The sequence below is a fragment of the Muscardinus avellanarius genome, assembly GCF_963383645.1.
Source record: "Muscardinus avellanarius genome assembly, chromosome: 14".
NCBI classification, from domain to species: Eukaryota; Metazoa; Chordata; class Mammalia; order Rodentia; family Gliridae; genus Muscardinus; species Muscardinus avellanarius.
Window position 1 is genome coordinate 26,780,531 of NC_137800.1, and position 26,660 is coordinate 26,807,190.

The following is a 26,660-nucleotide window of genomic DNA, read 5'->3' on the forward strand; positions in this document are numbered from 1 at the left end:
TTTTAGACTTAGGTGATTTTTATCTTTCAAGGGTTCAGTATTCAGAATTATGGCATTTATGATATTGCCTTTTAGGGCTAGGACCTAAACTCCTTTTTCTTACCCCCTCTTTCTGAATGGGGACATCTTTTGCAGTTATCATATTTTGAAATACTCTTGTATATCAACCAGGTATGAAATGAAATCTTGTCTCTTGAATTCAGGGTCTTTTGATCAATAGGGAGCATAATCAAAACCTGTCATTTGGGTGCCTTTTTGCATGTGGACATGACTTAGATGACAAGATTCTAGACTTCTAGACAGTGCCATAAGGAGATAGATAAGCTGCAGTTTCTTGGAAAGGGTGGGTGTACTTTTCATGTTGAAAAAATATAAGTAATATATCACTAAAGGGAAGATTGAGTCAGATTAAAAATGACTCCTCTGGGGCCTAAGAAGTCTTTGAAATCCTTTGAAACACAATGAGACAAGCTGGCTGCTATTTAAGAAGTTAGATACTCCTGAGAAACCATACTGGAGGAGCAGTATGTAAGAGCCCTTGTCAAAAATCCCAGCTGGGAACAGATTGCCAGTCACCCTCACTAGGAATGTTACCAGGAATGTTAGTAAAATCATTTTGGACACCTTGAAGAAGCCTGTCTTCCAACTGAATACAAATGAATGTTTTATGTCAACAGCAAGAGGAACAGAAAAACCACCCGGCCAATCCCTGCCCAAATTCCACATCCATGTGTGAGACTTAAATAAAATGATTGTTTCAAGCCATTCTATTTTTAATGCTGCTATTTTAATTTAGTACAAAATTCAGATAGATTCTATGTGTATAATTCTACCAAATACATAGAGGTTTACCGTGTCTGCAGTCCACAGGAAACACAGCAGCGCTTACCTCAAATATTTCCTGTGTTTCTAGTGAAATTGTCTCCACACTTATCCCCCAAAGCCGGAAATCTATTTTTGTGCCCTTCATTTTGCCTTTTCTTGAATGTTAGATAAAGGGGGTCATATTATATTTAATACTTTAAATATGGTTTCTCTTACTTAGCTGAAGTTATGCATTTCTATTTATCCTCTTAACTACTCAGTAGTAATGCAGCTCAGGAGCACATCACGGCATTTATTCACTCATTGGTGGACATCTGGTGTTTTCCCAGTATTTTGTGTTTATGATAATACTACTACACACATTCCCATTCAGACCTTTATGTGAACATAAGTTTTTATTTCTATTAAGAAAATATCTAGAAGTGATATTACTAGATCATATAAAACTTATATTTACATTTAGAAAAAGTGAGTTGTTTACTAAAGTGGCTATAGAATTTCCCCTCTCACTAATAATATTAAAAAATTATAGCTGGTTGTGGTGGTGCACACTTGTAATCCCAGCACTTGGGAGGCTGAGACAGGAGGATCGCAGTTCGCAGACGGCCTCAGCTTTTTTAGGGGGGTTCTGGGGATGGAATCCAGGGGGATTCGACCTCTGGGCTACACCCCCAGGCCTATTTTTTATTCTTTATTTTGAAGCCAGGTCCCACTGAGTTGTAGAGGGCCTCACTAAGTAGCTGAGGCTATCCGTGAACCGCGATCCTCCGGTCTCAGCCTCCCAAATGCTGGGATTACAAGCATGCGCCACCACTCCCGTCTCAGCCTCAGCTTCTTAGTGAGGCCCTTTGCAACTCAGTAAGACTCTGTTAAAAAAATAAAGAATAAAAATAGGGATAGAGGTGTAGTTTGGAGGTATAATGCCTCTGGGTTCCATCCCCAATACTGCAAAAAAAAAACCACATATATATGTGTGTGTGTGTGTGTGTGTGTGTGTGTGTGTGTGTGTGTTATATATATATATATAGTTAAGCATTCTCATCAATATTTGTTATTCTCAGATTTTAAAACTTTTAATTTTAGTTTTATTTATATGTTGTAATGCTAATTCATTGTGAAATTTATTAGTGTTTTGCCTATGGCTATTGATATGATATGGCTATTGATACGGAGCAGCTTTTGTGCCTATTTACCATTTGTATACCTGTTCAGATGAAGTGTTTGAACCATTTGCTCAATTTTCTTACTATTAGCTGTTTAAAGTTCTTAATATATCCTCCATATATTTGCTTTGCTAGATATAACATTGGCAAATATTTTTTTCATAGTGTATATCTTTCCCTTTCTTTAACAGCATATTTTAGAGAGTAAAGGTTTTAATTATCATGAAGTTTGCTTTGTCCATTGTTTATTTTTTAAATCGTGCTTTGGTGTTATACCTAAGAACTCTTGGCCTAACCCAAGTTGACAATGTTTTTCCCTATATTTTTATTTTCTCTCATTGTGTAAAAATTTTAAGTTCATATCTAGGTTTGTGGTCCACTATGAGTTAAGCTTTACATAAGGTATGAATGAGTGTGTGTTCTAATGTATTCTTCTTTTGTATGGATGATAAACTGTTCCAACACTAGTTGTTAAACATTTTAGAAATATGTGTGTGTGTGTATATATATATATATATATATTTGCATATATATTAGAAATTAGAATTATACATATATTCAGAATATATATTTTTATTTACTTATTTATTTTTGATACGAGGGATTGAACAATCCAGGGTACTCTACAACTGAACCACATTCCAAGACATAATTTTTTAATTTTGGAAATCAAAGTTTTACTAAGTTGCCATGCTTCATCTGCTTTGGACCTATGTCATACTTTCTCAAAGTTCCAAGTACTAGGATTAGAGACGTGCGCCACCGTGTCTGGCTTAGAATTATATTTCTTATGGTGTTCTTTTGGGTTCTAAGAAGAACTGGCACAAAATAACATCAGAAAATAACATGAAATTATATGTTCATGTATCTGAGTTTTCTTTTCAGCTTTGAATCCACAGAATGATTATCATTACCTAGCAATTCCCTAGCATGTTTTTTTTGTTTTTTTGGGTTTTTTTTGAGGGTATGGTGATGGAACTCAGGAACATTGGAACTCCCGAGCTACACCCTCTGCCTTATTTTTTATTCTTTTTAATTTGAAATAGGGTCTCACTGAGTTGCGGAGGGCCTCACTAAATAGCTGAGGTTGTTTGCGAACCACCATCCTCCGGTCTCAGCTTTCTGAATGCTGGGATTACTAGCATGCGCCATCATGCCCAGCTGCAATTTTTTTTTTTTAGTATATGATTAAAACAACAGCAATAGCCAGGCATAGTGACACATTCTTACTTGTAATATCAGTACTTGGGAGGCTGAGACAGGAGGACCACAGGTTCATGGTTAACCTCAGCTCTTTAGTGAGGCCATCTGCAACTTAGTGAGACCCTCTTTCAAAATAAAGTCTAAAAAATAGGATGTAGCTCAGTTGTAGAATCCCCAGCACTAGAAAACAACAACAACAACAACAACAATAGAAACAAACAAAGAACGCAAGTATGACAAAACACAATATGTCTCAACAATTTTATTTTTTACAGAAATAAATGGGAAGAAAATATATTTTTTTAAATCTAAGAAGTGTTATTTGTTCCACAGCTAACAAGTTACAATCAAATCAATGGTTTAATATATGTATGGATACTGACCAGGAATCTGGTGCTAAAAGAATGTATTGTTTAATGTCTTTAGTAAGCTATTTTGAGAAATAGGATTTGAAGGGTATCACCACTAAAACTGATTTCAAGTACTAAATTGTTCAAAACGAATTATAACACATTTTATAACATGTGTTATATAGCACATTTCACAATAACAGTGGCACTAAAAATTAAAAGGTCAAACAACTTATTCCTAAGGAGTGGGAAATAGAAGCCCTGGAAAAAAATTACAAAAAATGTATTGCATTTTGAATCAAATAGCCAGTAGATATTTTTAGGGCTAAACACTCGAAATTTAAGAAGGAAAAATATATCACTCCCGCCAGGCGTGGTAGCGCACGCTTGTAATCCCCGCGCTTGGGAGACAGAGACAGGAGGATTGCACAGGTTCGAAGCCAGCTGCGTGCACTGGCTTAGGAGACCCTGTTTCCAAATTTAAAAAATGTAAAAATAGGTCTGGGAGTGTAGCCAGGAGTTAGAACGGCTTCCAGGAACCCCAGTACCACCAATATATATATATATATATATATATATATATATATATATATATATATATATAAAATCTCCTTTGTTTCAGATGCTTTTTCCTTCTTGATTTGAAAAAAAAGTAGATGGAAATTCACACATATAATGTGAATCATTTGTAAACTGTAAAGTCTCATGATTCTGGTAGATAAATGAAAGCTTTTAAAGCCTGCCTCATGACATTTCATTACCTTTCCCAGAAAGACATACATTACTAAGAAGGAGTTGCTGTAACTAAGTCATTCTTTTTCATTAGAGACATTAGTTCTTGGAAAACTCAACCCATGTCCCAAGGAGCAGAATGAGAAAGGTCCAAATGCCAGGTAAAAAACGGCAGGCCTGCAAGAGTATAGGTGCTCAGGGTGTGTTTGGAATGCTGAAGGGGACAGGGGACCCGGTGGGCAGGAGATCATCTCTCCTCTTAAGGTGAGATGGGCTAAGTAGGTAATTGTAAGCCAACATAATGAAGATGGATTTTGCATCAGGAGGAAATGATGAAAACCAATGAAAGGGCAGACAAATGATGGGATCTTACTTGATTATTGCAAACAACATCGTAGCTTCAAGATAGAGTTTGGAATTATCAGACACAGAAGAGCTGATTTAGATTTTCTGGCTGATACTGTCATAAGAGTGAGAAGTAAGCGTCACGGTAGTGAAAAAAATGGACAGATTTGAGAAATACTTGGGAAGTCAAAGTGTTGCCACTCTGTGATTCAGTACATATTGGGTTTATAAAAGAGGAAGAAAATGGCTCTTAGTTTTCTGGCTAACTCATGAGATAGCAGACAGGGGAAGAGGCAGATTTACATATAGAAAGCTTTAGGACTTTGTGTAACCCAGGAAGAGAACCAGTTCAGATATCTGAGAAACTTATTAACTAGAATATGGTGTCAGTGTACTGTTCATTTTGTCTTCAACATTAGAGCATGCGATATGTCATTCTTAGAACTATTTTACAATATTATATATGTTTGTTTTTTCTTCCTCATTCCTTCCTCTTGGAACTACTTGGGTTACAACTATTGATTTTAAAAATTACCACCATATGTGTAGCTACCATAAAAGCAAAGGAGAGGAAAAATTCACAAAGAGAGCATGCAGATAACTAAGGGCCTCTGACTGAACCCAGAAAATGACTGGCATTCAAGAAAAAGAAGACAACAAATACATTTAGGAAGAAGACTACAAATACATAAGAAAACTGAGAAGGGCTGAATCAGAGAGGCCAAAGCAATAGACATTTCAAGAAAATCATGATCAGTAGTGACACATGCAGCAAAGAAGTGAAGAAAATGACATATTAAGTAGTTCACTGTGATTATCACAAACTTTGGGTATAACAGCTTTGGTGACATAACCACTGAGAAGCTATGTTGGCAGATGAATTAGGCAAGGAATTAGAGAATGGATCATGTATAACCATTCAAGTATTTTGGTCATGAATGGAGAGAAACATTAGAACAACAAGAAGTGGACATATTGTCCTGAAAAGCTTTATGTTTAGTGGGAGGGAGAGCAAATTGAAATGCTGGAGGGAGAAGACACGCAAAAAAAGGAAAAGCGAGAATTTATTTAGTGTGGTCTTAGAGTTAAAAAGTACTTCAAGATTTGATCCAGAAAAAATTTGGAACTAATCTTTTATAAGGTGAGTGAAGTATAGCTTGGTATATTCCTGGGAATTATGGTGTGATATTTTGGGGAATCCTGGTGTGGATAAGTAGGTTTGGTACAAGGTAATGAGAGAGGCTCTTGTGTGTTGATGAGTTCTATTTTTACTATGCAGACAAAGAAGTAAGAGGACATATTTGAAAGTTTAAGGATAGTTGTGGTCTACAGGCATGCAGCCATTATTTAATCTATCCTTATGTCTTCCTATGCTACAGAGATCAGAAAGACATATTGATATTAAAGTTAGGGATCTTAATATTATTTCTCTTTAACCAATCAGGTGTATGTCTGTGGAAGTGAGGCAAGACTTCCATCTTCTCATAAATTTCTGCTTGCACATGGAATCTTAATGTTATGGGAGCAATGACTTTCTCTGAAATGGTGTCAAATAAGTTTCCATTTCATGAAATGCTTGCCCAAAGAATAAATGCAGATTATTTAGCTCTAATTGTAATCATAGCTCAGTTGCTGTGATGGTCTCCTGATTTCTAGATTTGGGAAGATAGTATGTTCTGGAATCAGCTATCCTAGTAGAAATATCCTGATTTCCCATCTTTCGTATGCAAGTTAGAGTAGCAGCTTTGCTTACAGGTAAAATCTGTGGTATAATCCTCCTCTAGCTTTTCATTAATTTTATAAATGTATACTGTCATCTGGGCAAGGTAGTGCACACATGTAATCCCAGTACTTGGGAGGCTGAGACAGGGGAATCTGGATTTGTGGCCAGCCTCAGCTACTTAGTGAGGCCCTCTTCAACTCAGTGAGACCCTATTTCAAAATAAAGAATTAAAAAATTGGGCTGGGGGTATAATTCAGATGTAGAATGCCCTGGGTTTAATCCACAGCACCACCAAAAATAAAAAATAAAAATAAATAAATTAAAAAGGGCAGAGGATGCAGCTCAGAAGTAGAATGCCCCTGGCTTCAATTCTCAGTCATGAAAAAAAATAAAAAATATAGGATGACCAGGAGCACTTCCTATGAAATGACTGGTGTGGTTACTGATACAATCGCTGAGTACTGACTAAAGCAATCTTTGTCACTAGAGGTAGAGGAGGAATGGGAACTTTGGACTGTTCAGTCAGCCTGTTTGTGTTTGAAGGCCAAGCATGTCAGATTCCATGAAAGGACAGGATACTGACAGTGCATAGAAACCAGAGGAAAAAATAGTTAAGTATTACCTCTATGGGCACCTGAAATGAAGTACATGATTTTGGAAACCAAGTGCTGAAGGCCCTAGTGAATTCTAATGCCATGAGGGATTCAAGGATGAGAGATAGACTTCCTGCTTCTAACTGTACTGGGGAAGTAAAAAAAGAAATAAAATATGGTGCAGAAATTTAAAATCTTATGTTAAAGAAATTTTAAATCTTATGGTCATAAAACCATGAATTTTATACAACTCTCCTGAAGGTATATCCCATCTCCTGTGATGGCTATCCTCTATAAGCTGAAGATATGGCCACCAAAATTAACTTCTCAATTTTTGGTGGTGTGGTTGCAGAGTAACAGAAATAAATTAGTAGACAGTAATTATAGGGCAAAATATACATGGTAAATGATAATTAAATCTGTGTTAGATTGATGTTCAGAGCATGAGAACCATAATAACCTCTGATGGTAAATAGTTGATCATACTGTCAGTAGACTAGAAATATATAGACAGGTCATTAGGGAAGACCTACTTGTTCTGTGAGTAATACAATTAACACTGAGAATGGCAAATAAAAGGCCATAGGTATCTCTAAGTGGGAGTTTTACTAATAGATGAGTTGATAGTCTAATGCTTGGAAAAGTTTTCAGATGAGACTTAAAAGTATCTCACAAAAAAATTTCCCCCAGGATCTCTATATAGGGCAAAGTTTAGTAGCAAAATTTAGCTTGTGTCAGTTTACATAGAAAAAAGAGAAACTCTGTGTATTTCTCATTTGGTAAATGATACCTCTCTAGAAACTTCCTCTGGCTAAACTGTAATACTAATGTTATATACATGATATATATTTCATGAGGATTTGTTGCTGCTGGAGCTAACTTCAAGAATGAAATCCATGAGAAATATTTTGAGAACATTTTTATCAAATAGTGAAAGACAGGTCTCAACAATAGTTATGTGAGTGAGATAAACTACATAAATATCATAATAGAACCAGAAAATAAATACTTCCACCTCTTTTGTCAGAATGGAAAATATGAGACAAGTCTATAATGGTTTGGATTTAGAATGTCTTTCTAGCTCTCATGGAAACAAGATAGAATGTTGTAAACTGGGTTTAGCTGCTAAGGAGGGGTCTCTGAGGGTGTGGCCTTGATGATTATGTTATTTCTTCTCTTTCTGCTCTCTCCCTGTCACCAAATATGAGTTTTTCTTTCTCCATTTTTCATGGCCATGCCTGAGCTCTGCACACCTTCCTAACATGGACCGAACCTCTAAATCTCCATAAAACCTGGCTTTCTTTAAGATCTGTGGTCAGTTATTTTGGAATACAGCAGTGAGGATGTAGACCATGGCAAAGTCTGAATGTATTTTCAATTTGTCTAGGGGTATGTATGTATTTGTGTGTGCAGGCACACATATAAAGTTTGAAATTAACATCTAAGAGAGAATAAGTCCATATAATAATAAACGAATGAATATAGTTTGGGCTTGAATCCATATGTATTAATAATTTTGCAAATAAATGGAGGCATAAAGGAGTATTCCTTTCCTCTCAGAATACTTAGAACATCTGCCCCATTATATTATAGTACTACTACTACATATACTACATAGGAATAGAAATATTAACTTTGAGCAACTGTGCTCATGAGTATCCCCAAAATGCATATGCGAGCATATGATCTCAAGGACAATATTACTTCCAATAGAGCAAAAATGAATTCTTGGTGGGTAAATATAAATATCTTGATGGGTAAAATAATTATTATGTATAATTTAGAAATATATGGAATATATAAATAAACATACAGTATATCTGAAGTGTTAACATTTTATAGAGAGGGCAATTAAGTACACCGACATGTAAAAAGACTCCTTAGGGAAGCATGCATATATATATATATATATGTATATATATATTTTTTTATTTTATTTATTTTTTTTTTGGTGGTACTGGGGTTCCTGGAAACCCTTCTACCTCCAGAATACACTCCCAGACCCATTTTTATATTTTTATTTGGAAACAGGGTCTCTTAAGCCAGCGCGGCTGACTTCGAACCTGCCCGATCCTCCTGTCTCCACCTCCCACGCGCGGGAATTACAAGCGTGCGCCACCAAGCCTGGCTATTTTTTCCTTTTTAAACCACATTTCCAGTCAGGCATGGTGGTGCACGTTTGAAATCCCAGTGCTTGAGAGACCGAGACAGGAGGATCACACAGGTTCAAAGCCAGCCTCAGCTACTTAGTGAGGCTCTCAACAACTTAGTGAGACCCTGTTTCCAAATAAATTATAAAGTAGAGCTGGGGTGTAGCCCAGAGGTAGAAAGCCCCTTCAGTACAACAACAACAACAACAAAAAAAAATCACATTTCCAAGTACTAACTTGGAAATTTTTTGTTTGTTTGTATGTGGTACTGGGAATTGAACACAGGAACATTGTGCCTCTGGGCTACACTCACAGCCCTATTTTATTTTTTATTTTGAAACAGCTTCTCACTAAGCTGGGGAAAGCCTCACTAAGTTGATGAGGCTAGCCTACAATCTGCAATTTTTCTGTCTTAGTCTATCAAGTAATGGAATTACAGGAATGGACCACCATGCCTGGCTACTAAATTCATTTTGAGGTGTGTGTGTGTGTGTGTGTGTGTGTGTGTGTGTGTGTGTGTTTGTGTATGTGTGTGTGTGCAAACACACATGCAGTAAGAATTGTCAGTTTCCTGTTGACTTTCTTAACTCTTGCCTACATCTGTTCTATTTGACAGGGTACATGCCCCAGGTCCTTGTCAATCTGGCTTGCTTGAGCCCCTCTGAAGCAAAATTAGCTGAATTGTCATTCTGTAGATAGACCAGTAGTTTTAGCACAACCACTTAAAAGTGAAATCAAACTGATCCAGAGAATGTCAGTGTTAACTTCAGCACTGTCATAGGTTCAGCAGAGGAGCTGAATTCCTCTTTGCAATTGAAATTGCTTGCCAAGCACTTAACGTTAATTGACATGTTAAATCCATGACGAAATTACAAATTATGACTAGTGCCAATCATTTTAAAGAACGCAGTTTCCAATCTTGCTGCCTGTTTTATCTTTAGATGTTAAAAGGAGATTTTACAATGTATTCTTTCAGGTATTAAAATTCTCAAAAAGATGTATAATGATAACTATCTATGGGGAAGTACATCATTACTGTGAACCGTTCACAAGAAGAATGAAGAACTGGCTCCAATAAGTTCAAGGAACTTATATCATGAACAACATATGGCTTTATGAAGACTTCTTCTGAGCTTTGGAAAAATCAACTATTATCTTGAACTCTTGTTTATCAATGTTCCCATTTGCTAGAAATTGAAAATTCATCAAATTTCCTTTTTCTTCTTCCTTAAGACTTGCCTCAGGACTTCCAGGAAGATGGCGACCGAAAAAAGCGGGGCTTAAGAGCCCCGCTAACAACCAATCTCCATTACCACAAAATCAGCACCTTTCATAGCCAGAACACCATCACCAGAAAAACAAAAAAATCACCAGGCTCCAGAGAGGAGGGGGTCTCAGAACAGAGCTCAGAGCCACAGAGGAGATACGCGGGCCTCACGCCCGAGGACGCAGCAGCAGCACCTTACTGCCAGCGGCAGCGGCGACTTCACCGGACGTCTACAGCTACAGACCAACTCACTCAAGAGTCCACGAGGCTCCAGAGAGAAGCAGCGGACAGAGAGCTGAGGGACTCAGAGCAGAGCTCAAAACCAGAGAAGAAATACGCCAGCCTCACGGCCAAGGGCGTGGCAGCAGCGCCATATTGCCACCGGTGGCAGCAGCAGCAAATTCACTGAATCCACTACAGCTCCATCTATGCACTCAACAACAGTGAGTCAAATTGCAGGTCCCAGAGGAGAAATACCAGTATTGCACTCCCAGGGACTTGACCCAGTGGGGGAGCGGCGGTGGCAGAGATATCACACCATAGGAGAACACCCAACCTGGCACCCCCCATAGTCTAAAGCAGCCTCTATTGACGCCCTGGGTCTGAGACTCTGCGATACAACCGAGTAAAGGAGTAGTGGAGTCTGAGATACCACAGACTCGAGATCCAGAGCACCTAAAGTGAAGTCATAGTGACTCAAGGGAAGAACCCAGAGAAGGAACAAACATCTGAAATCATGGGAAAGAGGAATAACAATGGAGCAATGAATGCCCACAACCCCACAACATCGGAACCCGATAAAACAGAAATTCAGAGATTTCTAGAAGATCAAATCAGGAAAATAACTGTAGAAATAATAGAGGTGTTTTGAAAAGAATTCAGAGAGAGCCAAAAAGAGATAAAGGATGCAATTAATGAAGTAAAGACCTCAATTCAAAGTACAAACAACCAATTAGACCACATGGAGAATAGAATCTCGCTCTTAGAAGATAATCCAAAAATGAACGCATAGTTTCTAATCTAGAAAAAAATATCCGACAGCAGGAATCTGACATTGAAGAAATATGGACCCATTTTAAGAGAGCTAACCTAAGAATAATTGGAATAGAGGAGGGAAAAGGTGAAACCAAAGGGATCAACAATCTCTTCAAGGAAGTAATAGCAGAAAATTTTCCAAACATAGAGCAATAGGTTGATACACAAGTCCAGGAAACTTATAGAACTCCCTTTAGACAGGATCGGAGAAGAGGATCCCTATGCTACATAATTGTCAAAATGACCAAATGTGGAAGCCAAGCAGAGAATCTTAAAGGCAACAAAAACAAAGGGCCAAGTGACATTCAGAGGCAAACCAATTAGAATCACTCCAGATTTCCCAAACCAAGTCATGAGAGCCAGAAGGGCTTGGAGTAACATATTCCCAAACTCTGAAAGACAACAACTTCCAGCCAAAAATTTCCTACCCAGCAAAACTTTCTATCAAATTAGATGGAGAAATAAGAAGCTTCCATGACAAACAGAAACTGAAGGAATTTATGTCTTCAAAACCAGCACTAGAGAAAATACTCAAAGAGATTAACTACAAAGAAGAAATAGGTAACACACATCAGAACTAGAGAAACAAGATTTTCCATCCAACAGACAACCAAGATTGGTTATCTGTGGAGATTCATTATTTATGTTAGTCTTTTACCTATCTCTAAAGGGTATTGTTTGCCTTTATTGTTGTTAATTTTTAGGATTTCTAGTTGGAATATTAATATACCTTCAGATATAGCATTTGGAAATATTTTATCCCATTCTATCAGTAACTTTTAACTCTGTTTACATTGTCTTTGGATATACAATTTTTTTTTATTTTTTAGGGAGTTTGTATACTCTTCTGTTGCCTGTGCCATTGAAATCATAACCAAGAAATCACTGCCAATTTCAATGTTGTGGTTTTATGACCCAGATTTTCTTCTAAAAGTTTATAGTCTTAAGATTTATATTTAGGTCTTTTATCTATTTTGAGTTAATATTTGTATATGGGATTAGGTAAGGGTCTAATTTTATTCTTTTTCATGTAATTATTATTTTTCAACAATATTTAGTTAAAAGATTATTATTTCCTCCACCAAATGTTTGTGGAAACCTTGTCAAAAATAACTTGACAATATAGGGAAGAATTTAGCTCTAGGCTTTTATTTAACTCCAATGGTTTATATATCTGCCTTTAGAACAGTACTACACTGTTTCAGTTATTGTAGCTTTATATGGTTTGAAATCAGAAAATATATATCTTCTAGCTTTGTTCTTTTTCAAGATCGTTTTGGGTATCTAGAGTCCATATTCCATATTAGGATAGAATTTTTTCTGAAAAATAAATATATAATATATGATAGTTTCACCTAAAAAAAAAAAAGAAAAAAATATTCTCTGGTAAGAAAGAAAGCAAAAAGAAATATTGAAATGTTATCTTTAAGTCATCAAAAGCTTGGTATCAGACAAATGAAACTGTTATGTGATATTATCATTTTTAATTTTGGATAAATTGCTATAATACTAGATGTCAACTACTAAGCCAAGCATGGGAAGGAGGGATGGGGAGGGTATGGGGTGGGGATTGGGTGGTGGCTGACTGGGCGATGTGTGCATGTATGTCTACAAAAGTTTTTTTGTATCACACAATGATGTATGAATACAGTGCACCAATAAAAAATTAAAAAAAAAGACTTGCCCCAAATATTTTGTTTGGCAAGTTGGGGCAAGAATCACAATTTCAATTACAAACCAAAGCGTTTAGGGATCTGGCAACCAAGATTTATACACATACTCTTCATCTAGAGAATTCTCTTTTTTTTTCACTACAAATTTTTAACACAGAAAGAAGAGAATTAAATAAAGTGACATACATCTTTTTCATTATACTTAACTGTAAAGTCTTATTTTCTCCCAGCCCCAATATTTCAGATCTATAAACACAGTGCAATTAACTTTTTATTCTCCTTAGCAAAAGGAAAGTCAACAAAGATATAGGCTACAATCAAAGAGAGATGTGTGCCTGGAAACTCAATTATATGCATACATTTTTCCTTTTTTTATCGCTAGCATCTGTTTCTCTTCAGCACTGTTCCCACACAGTTAGGAGTATGTCATTACACATTGTTTTTGTCTAATAATCTTAGAGTTTAAAACAATTGCGTTGTTTGTGATATTTCTTATAAGAAAGTTTACCTCTGGGAACAAAATCTGCAGACAGTCTTTTTTGAGAGAAGGTGGTAGTAAGGATGATCTTGTGAATAAATACATCAAACAGAAATTTATTCCTATTCCTGATGGGGTCACTAAGGTGTATAACATTCATGCATACCTAAACACATTTCTGACTGATGCTTATAAATGAGAGTCCAGAGCACATTCATGATACCAGTCACTGGTTACTCATGCATGAAATTAAAAATTTTTCAGAACCAAAGCTATTGCTCTATTTGGTATGGGTCTGCTACTTTAAGAAAAATAAGATGAGATATTAACAGATATAATGTTAATACTAAAAGGCTATCAAGTTACTTTCAGGCTATTCCAAGAATAAGTAGAATGAGTTATTGGATCTATAAATATGAATGACATAGGAACTGCCACTGAATACTATTATAGCACTCATAAAATTGGATGCACCTTTACAAGGAAGAACTACTTCACTGGTAATAGATATAAGACTCATATTTAGGAAAGGTTACAAAAGGACAGAAAATATAGACTTTGCTTCAAATTATACAAATTTTCTTATAATTGTCATAAAAACTGTGAAAACTAATCAATTCCTGAAATAACTGCACCTTAATATTTTTATTTAAAAATCACTCACCTCATCATAAATACTGTAAATAGAGGAGCTCTACATTTTTATCATAACTCCCCAGAGAAAATTTAACATTCTTCATGAAGTTATCTGTTAATATAGCTTCAAAAAGAAAACACTTTCTGAGAAAATATTATGAACTTACATAGAAATATTTGAATAAAATGTCAAATTCATTTGAGCATTAGCTGATACTAAATTGATTCTGTCATTTCTTTTCAGCCACTTATGGAGATCATTGTGGAGATTCCGTAGAAAACTGGGAATAGGTACACCATATGATCCAGCTCTACCACTCCTGGGTATCTTTCCAAAAGGTTTGAAATCAGATAACTACAAGAACATATGCATACCCATATTCATAGCAGCAAAATTCTTAATAGCCAAAATATGGAACCAAACTAGGTCTCCATCAACAGGTGAATGGGTTGCAAAATTATGAGAAATGCACACAATAGAATTCTATTCAGCTACAAAGAAGAATAAAATCATAGCATTTGCAAGAAGATGGAAAGATCTGGAGAATATTATGTTAAGTGAGATTAGTCAAGCACAGAAAGAGAAGGGACATGTTCTCTCTAATATGTCCAAACTAGGGAGTAGTTGGAATACCAGAGGGACTCCAGATAATGGAGGGGAAATCTCAGCAAAGCTAGAATGGAAGGATAGGAGAGGAAGAAGGCTGAGGTTGATTAATGGAGGAGCTACATATGAATATGTGTAAAACTATGAATAGAGCATGGTCAACCTGGACACTCATTGTTGGGAGCGGGAGGGGAAGCAGGATGGGGAGAGGGCAGCAAGCACAGTCTGAAGGTAAAGCATTTTCAATATGTTCCACATTTAAATAAAAAAGAGAAAATAAAAAGAAATGTAATGAGTAGAAATAAAAAAATAAAGAGATAGAAACTCTGCTAGGAAGAGATAGAAGTATAGAAAAACAAAATTAGAATACATATGATAGAAGCTGGGTGTGGTGGTGCACTCTTGTAATCCCAATACTTGGGAGACTGAGATAGGAAGAATAAGCTTCAAGGATAGCCTCAGCTACTAAGTGAGGCCTTCTGCAACTTAGTGATGTTTTGTTTCAAAATAAAGAATAAAAATTAAGTTTGGGGTATAGCTTGGAGGTAGAATGCCCCTGGGTTCCATTTCCAGTACCACAAAAAAGAATATATTGTATAGAAAGTTTATAAAAAGAACAAATGAAAAGACAAAGTTGAGACTTACTATAATATCCATGGATAGAAATACTAAATATTTTAAGATGATAATTCTCCCAATGCTATGTAAATATTCAAATTTATTTTGTGGATCTTGACAAGATGATTATAAACTTTATGAAAAAGTAAAATTCCAAGAATAGTTAAAAATACTTTGAAAAATAATTTATATTGTGTATTTGAGAAATTGTCCTATTAAATATTTAAGTCTAATCTTAAGCTATTTTAAGTAAGACAATGTGATATCGGGCAGACTCATAGATAGGCAATTGACGTAGAATTGAAAGCTTTGATTCACTTTAAAAAACATACAGGATAAAGATATGTTTGGAAATTTTTAGAAGTATCAATTGTGAAATAAAAATAAATAATCCTATCTCACATCATATACCCATTTACAACTATACAAAACTCTATTCAAACTAAACAGCAATTCTTTTTAGCAGAAAATATCTTTATGGGCATGGATGAATGAAACATTAATAAATAAGCACAAACTTGTAAGTAAAATAAGGTTAAATTTTATTAAAATTAAAATTAAAGCCAGGCGTGGTGGCACACGCTTGTAATCCCAGCGTTTATGAGGCAGAGACAGGAGGATTGCACAGGCTCAGAGCCAGCCTCGCTGGCATAAGAGAACCTGTTTCCAAATTTAAAAAAATATATAAAATAGGCCTGGGAGTGTAGCCCGGAGGTAGAAGGGCTTCCAGGAACCCCAGTACCACAAAAAAATTTAAAATTTAAATAATTTATACATCAAAGGACAGCATAAAAACATCAAGGAGAGTAGGAAAGGGGATTCAAATGCGCATTACTGACAGAGTAATCATGCTTGGACTATTTTATGTGTATGTATGTGTGCTTGTATGTGAATATGTGTGTTTGTGTTTTTCAATAAAAATAAACACTCATAAGTGGGGCAAAGATAAAAAGAGATCTTCCACAAAAAGTATATGTAAACCATTTAAAAATGCTTAACCTGACGGGCGTGGTGGCGCACACTTGTAATCCCCGCGCTTGGGAGACGGAGACAGGAATATCCAGCAGGTTCCAGCCTCGCGGGCTTAAGAGACCCTGTTTCCAAAAATAAAAAAAGTATAGAATAGGTTTGGGAGTGTAGCCCGGAGGTAGAAGGGTTTCCAGGAACCCCAGTGTTAAGTTGGGTCCTGCAGTCATGTGACTTTGTGTCACATGACCTCTGCAGGGCAAAGGAGGGGCTGAAACCCCCGCGAGAATTGGGCGTTCCCACGAGTAAACCCTCCTCTCGCGAGATGCATACCTTGAAAAGGAGAGCCCGCGTCCTCAAGCTTCGGACAGGCGCGCGGGCCCCACGGTGCCTTGCCCTGATCCCCGGGAGAGCCGTGCCATTAAAACTTTACATGCCATGTGTACCGGACCTCTCTCGTGTTTTTCACACTCCGCCGTACGCACATTATTTTTATTTTACTCGCATTTAATTTTTTATTTTACTTATCATTTGGTGCCGAAACCCGGGAGAACTCTGGGTCCCTCCCCATTTTTTTCTTTTTTTTTTTCTTTTTTTCTCTTTTTCTTTTTACTCTCTTTTTGAGCCCCGGACTCTCTGACCCGCCAGCAGCTCGACTGTGAGGTCCCACATCAGCGCTCCGCTTGCAGGCGTTGCTCCCGCGACTGCCGCCACTGCTGCCCCGTGCCTGCCTGGACCATAAGCCTTCTTCCCCAGCCCCGCGCTCTCCGGGAGAGCCGGTGGCCTTCTTCCCGCCCCGGGCTCTGCTGAGAGTCTGCAGCCATCTTTCCGGCCCCGAGCTCTGCTGAGAGCTCACGGCCATCTTTTCGGCCCTGCACTCTGCTGAGAGCTGGCGGCCTTCTTCCCGCCCCGGGCTCTGCTGAGAGTTTGCGGCCATCTTTCCAGCCACGAGCTCTGCTGAGAGCCGGTGGCCATCTTTCCAGCCCCGAGCTCTGCTGAGAGCTCGTGGCCATCTTTTCAGCCCCGCGCTCTGCTGAGAGCCCGCAGCCATCTTTTCGGCCCCGCGCTCCGCTGAGAGCCGGTGGCCATCTTTTCCCGCCCATGTGCTCTCTTCTGGAGCACCAGAGGCCATCTCCCACTGCCACCGCGGCCGCAGCCACCACCGCCGGGGTGTGCAGGCTCTGCCGGCCGCCAGGCTGCCAGTTCCACCCGCCCGGAGCCAGGCTCCTTGGGTAATGCTGGCACCTGTTCTGCTTGCCGACCTCCTGCACGGGCCAGGACCTCTGCCTGCTGCTTGGACCTCCTAAAACCGCCATTCCAGCTCGGCGCTCCAGTCACCGCCGGGACCTCTGGCCGGTTTGCCCCGCCTGCCCCGAGCCAGGCTCATTGGGCGGCGCACAGCCGGCTTCGGTGTCCGCCACAGTCACCCACGCCAGGCGTAGCTCTACTCGCTGCTGCTGCTCCGTTTCGCCCGCCCCAGCCAGGCTCACTGGCGGTGCTCCTCGGGGCCCAGCCTCAGCGACTGCCGCATGCCTGGAAGCCATTTTGTCTCCACGCCGCAAACCCGGCAAGCCATGCCACCTGCGTGCCACCATTTGATCCCGCCTGCGCCAGCCGTCAGTGCCATCCACACCAGCCACTGGCATCCACGCGCCCCAGCTCCACCGCGCCCCCAGCAGCTTCTCAGCGCTTCTGTCGCAGCCAGCACTGGCCGGCAACACTTCACTCCGGTAAACTGCCTCCTTCCCTTGGTTAGCGGGTTCCGGACTTGGGTCTTCCGGTCCACTGGGACCCCAATATCCAAGCGCTTGGTGACCCATTGTCCCCCGGTCCACTGGGACCACCCTCCGGATGACCAGGTCATCCTCCGGTTTTGAGAAGGGATGAAGACGTTCTTCTCTATCTCTTAACCTCTGTTTCCGAACAATTGAGCAGGGAAATCGGGGACGCCCACTTCCTGTTCTTCGTTTCTGCCCGCGAACCAATTATGGGGAGTCGAATCTTTATACTAGTAGATGCCCTGAGCACCTGTCTGCCTTGATACGAGTTGGGAAATGGGTTGCGGTGGCCCAGGAATAGTTAGGAACTTTTATAAGTGGTCTGGTATCCCTCCAAATGCTCTCCCCTATCAGCTGCCATTTATTTTCCCGCCAGCTGCCATTTTGTGATGGCGCATAGTCGCTGCCTGGTGATGTCACAGTCGCCATCTTGGCCCGCGCCAGACTGCAATTTTGCTGGGCGGCCCGCGTGGGCGCGCCCTAGGTGCTGTGGGAAACGCCAGGCCTGGGCTGGGGCGACACCCTCTGCCCATGGGGAGTCTGCGTTGCCATTCTTGCCGGACACCAGCCCCGGGACGCGCTCTTTGTGAGTATAGGTCTGTCACAGCTGACAGAACCTTAACATGGCATCTAAGTTTTAATTCCAGAGAGAAACAGGCGGAAATGGAGCGTACACTCCGACTTTGCCAAAAAGCAGATCCCTGGTAGCTGCCCTTCGGCTGGCGGTGGCGGCTCAGCCCTCTGGAGCGCCACCTAGGTGTGGAGGACTGCAACGACAACTACCTCCAGGAGCCTGCCTGAAGTGGGGCAAAGCCACGCCTACCAATCAGACTGCCCGGCGTGTTGCCAGGAGGGCCACTGGAACAGTGCCCTTGGAAAAGGGTGAGCCCCAGGTGCCTCAACACAGGGGGAGCACCTTTCCAGACCAGGCCCCACTGCTGGCCCTACTCAGCCTGACTGAAGACTGACGGCTCCTGGATCCCTCAACCTCCATCCTCTTTGCCAGCTCAGGGTAGCTCTCCAGGTACTGAGTAAGCCAGTCTCCTTTTTGGTCGCCTGCTCAATCTCATGATTTGTTTTTTTCTTTAATAGCCCTTGCCTGTTCAAGCCTCCTCAAGCGCACATCACTAAGCTGTCCAGGGTAACCTCCAATTCGCACTGCAGCTATGCACCCACCTGCACCCCCTTCTGGGGGACTGGACTCCCAACTCCTCCCGGCCTGGGGCCCCTGACAACGCCCCTTGACAGCAGGAAGAAGCTAGAGGGTCCAACGTCATCCATTATCCCTACCATCAAAAGGCCGGAATGTTAAGTTGGGTCCTGCACTCATGTGACTTTGTGTCACATGACCTCTGCAGGGCAAGGGAGGGGCTGAAACCCCTGCGAGAATTGGGCGTTCCCGCGAGTAAACCCTCCTCTCGCGAGATGCATACCTTGAAAAGGAGAGCCCGCGTCCTCAAGCTTCGGACAGGCGCGCGGGCCCCATGGTGCCTTGCCCTGATCCCCGGGAGAGCCGTGCCATTAAAACTTTACATGCCATGTGTACCAGACCTCTCTCGTGTTTTTCACACTCCGCCGTACGCACATTATTTTTATTTTACTCGCATTTAATTTTTTATTTTACTTATCACCCAGTACCACCAAAAGAAAAAAAAAAAAAGCTTAACCTCTTTATTACAAAAGTTCATAATGAGCAGAAATTAAATCTAATTTTACAACAATTATATAGTTTTTTTTAAAAGTAAGTGTGGATAAATAGTAAGTTCTGGAGAAGATTGGAAACCTCTAAAATTGCTAACAGGTGTTTAAAACAGAATGGCCACTTAGGAAAGATATTTAATAATATCTCAACCAAGTAATTTCCACTCCGTGTGTGTGTGTGTGTGTGTGTGTGTGTGTGTGTGTGTGTAAATATATCTATCTATAGATATATCTTAGAAGATAATGTGTAGCATATTTTAATACCAGTTATTTTTAGTAACAATTAAATGTCTAGTAAAAGTAGAATTAAAAAAACATGTTATGAAATATTTACTAAAGTAAATAAAATAGTTAATGCATATAAGCATAGATTATCTCAAAAAATACAATTTTGAACCAAATTTAGGATGACCATTTAGTGTATACTGTCATACATGTAGAATCAAATTTCTGGCTCAATATCAAAAGCATCATTGGGAAAATAGGTAAGTAGTACTTTGAGCTGGAATAAACAGCTTCAATTTATTTGTAATGTCTAATTTGCTAAGGTGGCAATAGTTGCATTGGTGTTGTTTATTAATTGTGAATCTTTCTATACCTCAACTTTGATGAAAATACTTAAAAATCTCTAGTAGTTTAAAGAGTTCTTTAACATACGAATATATACATTATCAATTTTTATGCCATATTGGTTTAGATTTTTCTAAAGAGTTTAATGACTCAAAGTAGCATACATATGTACATGTATATTACAGCAACTAACAGGTGTATATGTTGTCTGTGTGGAAAACTGCAAAAGTGCAATTTGACAAGTCTGGAGAATTACAATGAGCAGTGAGAGATTCTCCTCAAACTCTGCAATGTATCTATATATACAAGCACGTTAAAAAAAAATCACAACTAAGCCGGGTGTGGTGGCGCACGCTAGTAATCCCCGCGCTTGGGAGGCTGAGACAGGAGGATTGCATGGGTTCGAAGCCAGCCTCAGCTACTTAGTGAAGCTTTCAGCAACTTAGTGAGAATCTGTTTCCAAATAAAATATAAGAAAGGTCTGGGAGTATAGCCGGGAGGTAGAAAGCCTCTGGGTTCCACCCCCAGTACCACCAAAAAAAAAAAAAAAAAAAAAAAAATCACACTAAGATTTGACCTTTTTGCTTTTAGTACTTGTTTTCTTTAATTTTTTTTTGGAAGAATGACAAAATTAAATACTTTTCTAACTCTATCTATGTGATCCAAATGTATCCACCAAGTTTTTCCAAACGAAACATGCTATGAATAAGCAAACTACATCTGCCCACTGATGTGTGTGTATGGACTTCCTAGATGTCTCATTGGGCTTAATTACAGAGCACTCCCAGTAATAGAATTTTAGTATAAAGTGTAGCATGATGTTAAAGCTCTTTTAGCTTCTGCACATACATGTTGCACTTTTGGCTGATCATGAAGAAAGTTTTGCACCATTATACTGTTAAGCTATGTTGTATCCACTCTTAAATGGCATCAATATCAGTGTCATGATCCTTGTTTTCAGACTTCACCTTTTCAACTTTTGGTACACTGACAGTCTTCAAATATACTGACTCAGTGTTCTCATATCAGCTTCACCTTTTTCTTCTTCACCACCTGAGGTTTCTTCTTCTACCTCCTTCAACCATTTTATAAGTGATTCTGTTTTGATAGGAGTCTCTTTGGCAAGTTTTTGTTTTGTTTTGTTTTTTTTTTTTGCTGTCCTGGGGTTGGAACCCAGGCGTATTCTACCTCCGAGATGCACCCCCAACCCTATTTTTTGTTCATTATTTTGAAACAGGATCTCACTGAGTTTCAGGGCCTCACTAGATATCTGAGGCTGTCTGCAAACCATGATCCTTCTCTGTCTCAGCCTCCAAAATGCTGGGATTACTAGCGTGTGCCACCATGCCCAGCTGGCAAGTTACTTTGAGACATGTCTTGGACGCCTTTTCTAACCAGCTAATGATGAACTACTCTTCTAAAAAGTCTGCATCATACATCTCCTTCAACATATGGGAATCTTGGAGGTGAGCTGAGCCTGATGCATGGCTACCACATGCTCCAAACCATAAAGAGAACCTCTTAGCTTTTTTAGCATTGTGACAAAATCTTAAGACACGGCACCTGAATTTCTTAATTTGTTCTCTAATCTCATTAAATTGAACTTAAGTCAGAACAAGATGACCCATGGCTTATACACCAAGTCTTTCTGCTTCTGCTATAATTTCTTTGTCAAATGAGTTAATGTTACCCTCTTATATCTTTTTCTTAACAAAATCAAATAGGAAATTGAAACACTCTCCTACAGTCCTTTTCAAATCATCGCTGTCAGCACTTTTGCACGGTTACCAACTTTCTCCATTCTGTGCCTCTGAGCTTCCTCCTTGGTATTCTTTCCCCAATCTTCATCCTCCTCTCCCACAGCATACGGAGGAGAACAGACCTCATTTGGTGGCAGTGGTGGTGTCTCATTAATGGATACAGAGCCGTTTTCCTTGTCTTTGGCCTTTATATTTTTCTTTTTATTTTCTTTCTTTCCTGTACCATTATCACTATTCTCAGGTGGGTTTTTGAGAATGAATGTACAGAGTTTATGGTGTGTGTCAAGCACGGCTTGATAGCCACAGGCTTTACAAGAATTACTTATTGTTTGCTTCTTTGGGTTGAAATGCAGATCTGCTTCAGGATTCTCACACTCAGACCAGAGAACAAAATATTATTATTGTTGTTGTTATTATTATTATTATTATTATTATTATTATTATTATTATTTTGGTGGTACTGGTGATGGAATCGTTCTACTTCTGAGATACACTCCCAGACCTATTTTATATTTTTATTTGGAAACAGGGTCTCTTAAGCCAGCAAGGGGCTTCGATCCTCCTGTCTCTGCTTCCCCAGCACGGGGATTACACACCTGCAGCACCACACCTGGCAACAATTTTGTTTTTGTAATGAGTCCATGCAACATGTACTGCAACTTACTTGCCTCATGATATTCATTGACAATATAACGGTCATTTTTAACATCAAACTGGGTCTGTGCTCCCAGCTCCCAACCAAAATATTTGGTAGGATACACTGGAGGCCAATTAAGCACCTTTATCTCTTGTTTTAAAAATGATTTATTCTGCCAGGCGTGGTGGCGCACGCTTGTAATCCCCGCACTTGGGAGGCAGAGACAGGAGGAGCGCGCAGGTTCAAAGCCAGCCCCGCTGGCTTAAGAGACTCTGTTTCCAAAAATAAAATAGGTTTGGGAGTGTAGCCCAGAGGTTGAAGGGCTTCCAGGAACCCCAGTACCACCAAAGGAAAAAAAAAATTATTCTGCGGGCACTGGCGAAAAGTAACTGTTCAATGAGTAAATATTGATTTAAGTTACACGGCAGAACAATTCTCTGTGTCACAAGATGAAGAGCCGACTGTTTTCTGCAAAGTTAAGCCAGTATATCCATTTTTAAATACTTATTACACACACATACACACATACACACACACACACACACACACACACACACACACACACACACACACACACACCAGTATATATATTAAAAAAAAAAAGCCAGGCGGGCGTGGTGGCGCGCGCTTGTAATCCCCGCGATTGGGAGGCAGAGACAGGAGGATCGCGCAGGTTGGAAGCCAGCCGCGCGCGCTGGCTTAGGAGACCCTGTTTCCAAATAAAAATGTAAAAATAGGTCTGGGAGTGTAGCCCGGAGGTAGAAGGGCTTCCAGGAACCCCAGTACCACCAAAAAAAAAAAAAAAAAAAAAAAAGAATAAACATTGTGGAAGAATAAGTTTAAAAATTAAAATTTCAGCTTATTATTTTAAAAAATTCAGGCAAATATTTAAAAAGTGCTAGAAGGTGATGCAAGCCAAGTATGGTGTCACACACTTGTAATTCCAGGACTCAGGAGTCTGAGACTGGAAGATTACAAGTTCAGGCCAGCCTCAGTAACTTATGGAGGTCCTCCGCAACTTAGTGAGACCTCTTTTCAAAAAAAAAAAAAAAAACCCAGAAAATAGGGCTGGGCACACACACACACACACACACACACACACACACACACACACAATAATATTTTAAGTTTATTAAAATTTAATTAGCTTAATTTACAAAAATGGTTTAAGAAGTAGAGTATCATAAGAGAAAGAATCAGATAATAACTTCAAATGGGACAAGGGCTGTGTTTTAAAATGAATAGAGATACAGTAGGTTGGAGCTCAAAGCCAGCAGAGGGAGCTCAAAATATTTGGCCAGTAAAGATGTTGGAGACTCACTGAAGACTTGTTAAGCAGGAATGTAGGTTGGGGGAGTTATCTAGTTCTTTTAAAATATGAATTATCAGACAGAAAGATGTTCAGGAATGATTATAGGTAATTTGAGAGTCAATTCTGTGTGTGTGTGTGTGTGTGTGTGTGTGTGTGTGTGTGTGTGTGTGTGACTATGTTACTGAGGATTGAACCCACAGGCTATTTCTGAGCTATACTCAAGGCCTATTTTCTTGTTTATTTTTAACAGGCTGTCACAGGTTTCTGAGGGCTTCACTAGGTTGTGGAGGCTTTTGCTCCTCTATCCTCAGCCTCCCAAGTGTTGGGATTACAGGCGTGTACCACCCTGCCCAACACATGGCTTAGTTGTATTAAGTTATGCGTGTTATAAGAACAAAAGCAGGTTATGTTCAACATAAGATCAAGAGTGAATATATTTTAAAAATATGTTAACACATATATTAGAATAAATTAAAGTAATGCAACAATGGGATAGAGTTTAGTTGCAATGCTATGATGGTAAACATTATAAAGAAAATACATCAGGCCGGGCGTGGTGGCGCACGCTTGTAATCCCCGCGCTTGGGAGGCAGAGACAGGAGGATCGCGCAGGTTCGAAGCCAGCCGCGCGCGCTGGCTTAGGAGACCCTGTTTCCAAATAAAAATGTAAAAATAGGTCTGGGAGTGTAGCCCGGAGGTAGAAGGGCTTCCAGGAACCCCAGTACCACCAAAAAAAAAACCCCAAAAACAAACAAACAAAAACATCAAAGTAACCAAATGGAAGCAAAGAGTTTCATGATTTTTCTGAAAGAAACATCCTAATAAATTCTATTTTTTTCTGCTCCTATGTAGATATACACCATACTGCAGCTCTTCCAGGTGATAATATTAACAATTTACAAGCAGTGATGCTCATAATTTGGATGGAAATAATATTGTCCCACATTTAGAAGTACAGAAGCAGAAAAAGAAAGCTATAAAGGCGGATGTGACTAATTCTGTGGTACCTCTGAGGTGTTTTTCTTAATGTTCACTGGTGCTGCTGACATGAAGAGAAGAGTGATTGATGCTAAAGATGATTTCAGATGTAATTTATAATGATATTTCAGAATATGTAATGATAGTGTAGATAGGGATGGAAAGGGTTGGTATTATTTTGGATAAGGGAAATAAAACTGAGTATGGACCACCAGGGAAATCCTGTAAACTTTTTGTAAACTATTCTCCTGTAAAAGAAGTCTTCTAAAATTAGTTTAGCGAAGAATTTTAGTACAGAAATATTATACTATTCCTAGAACTATAGTACAGGAATTCCTAGCTCTATAGTACAGGAACACTGTAGAATTTGTTGTAAACATTTTGATATGAATTGTGAATTAACTTCTAAATATCAAAACCCTTCAGGGACATGATAATCAGGAGCTCTCTTTTTACCAAGTTCCTTCCCCCTTCTCTACAAAGATGGGCCAGTCCATGACAATTTCTGACTATTGCTTTTGAAAAGTGTTTGGTGGAAACCGTCTTGCAAATAAGAAATAAAGAGAAACATTTTTAGGTTCCTAGGATTATACAGTGTATATAGAAGTAATTAAAATGAGAAAGTTTCCAGGGATAAAAATACAATTGGGAAGCTAAGTACAACACAGCCAGCAGTGATTTCTTTCTCTTTGGATGATTTGGACTGAGTATATGCAAATGTGGGCTATAAATCAGAGCCAGAATTCAATCACAGTTTGGAATGTGCCAATATCTAAAACAGGATTATAGCAATTTCAAAGATGGACTTGCACCAGAACCATGCTGTGCTTATAAAAGCAAATTATATTCATTTTTCATGTTTACACTCATGTACACACATTCACATTGAGTTATCTACTATACTAAAAATAAGTTTACAAAACGCTTAGGAATGTGAGTTCAATTCTTCCCCATTACTGCTTTTATTATAGCTATATTGAGTTTGAATAGAATGCCAGAGCTGTTGCTAAGTGAGTAAATATTGCATACAGGAGGGAAACGGCATTGTGAAGAAAATGGTGTCTGAAAGTCTCTTCCTATTTAGACAGATCCCTTCCCCTACTTACACAAACCAATACACTCACACCTGCGATGATTTGCATACTAGACTATACTCCAGACAAATTGTTAGTGGGTTATTTTCACATATACAACGTGGTCATGATTCTCTAAGAATGGTTTTAGAAACTAATAAATCTTTAAGAATTTTATGTCATATTTTAATTAAAATCAAGTTTGAAAATTAAAGCAATTTATTGTTGCTAAATTTAGGAAGAGAGTGTAAATATAGGTGATTTAAGAACTACTATAGGTAGTTTTAAAAATGTTAGTTGCTGGACAGATTTACAGATATTCAGTGATTCCTGTGTCTATGTCTGTTTTTTGTTTTAGCTGACTTGCACAATAAAATCTATGGGAAGAGCTATAATATGATTTTCTAGAAAGTTATACAATCTATGACAAAAATAATTTGGTCAATGATAATCAGTTCTATGTTATTTGGCTTTATTTACTTGATTA

The 26,660-nt window shown here is 39.0% G+C and overlaps 1 protein-coding gene and 1 pseudogene across 3 annotated transcripts in view; both read right to left on the bottom strand.

Annotated features, from left to right (window-relative positions):
* Positions 1 to 26,660, bottom strand: part of GLRA3 (glycine receptor alpha 3) — a gene marked incomplete at both ends in the record, with an annotated part of 146,484 nt that overhangs the window by 71,856 nt on the left and 47,968 nt on the right. The gene's annotated exons all lie outside the window — the stretch shown is intronic.
* On the bottom strand, positions 542 to 26,242 carry LOC308273641 (eukaryotic translation initiation factor 5-like; annotated as a pseudogene). Its single transcript has 4 exons — positions 26,207 to 26,242; positions 22,782 to 22,952; positions 21,778 to 22,547; positions 542 to 646 (listed from the first exon to the last, which is right to left on the bottom strand). The product of its transcript is annotated as a eukaryotic translation initiation factor 5-like (transcript).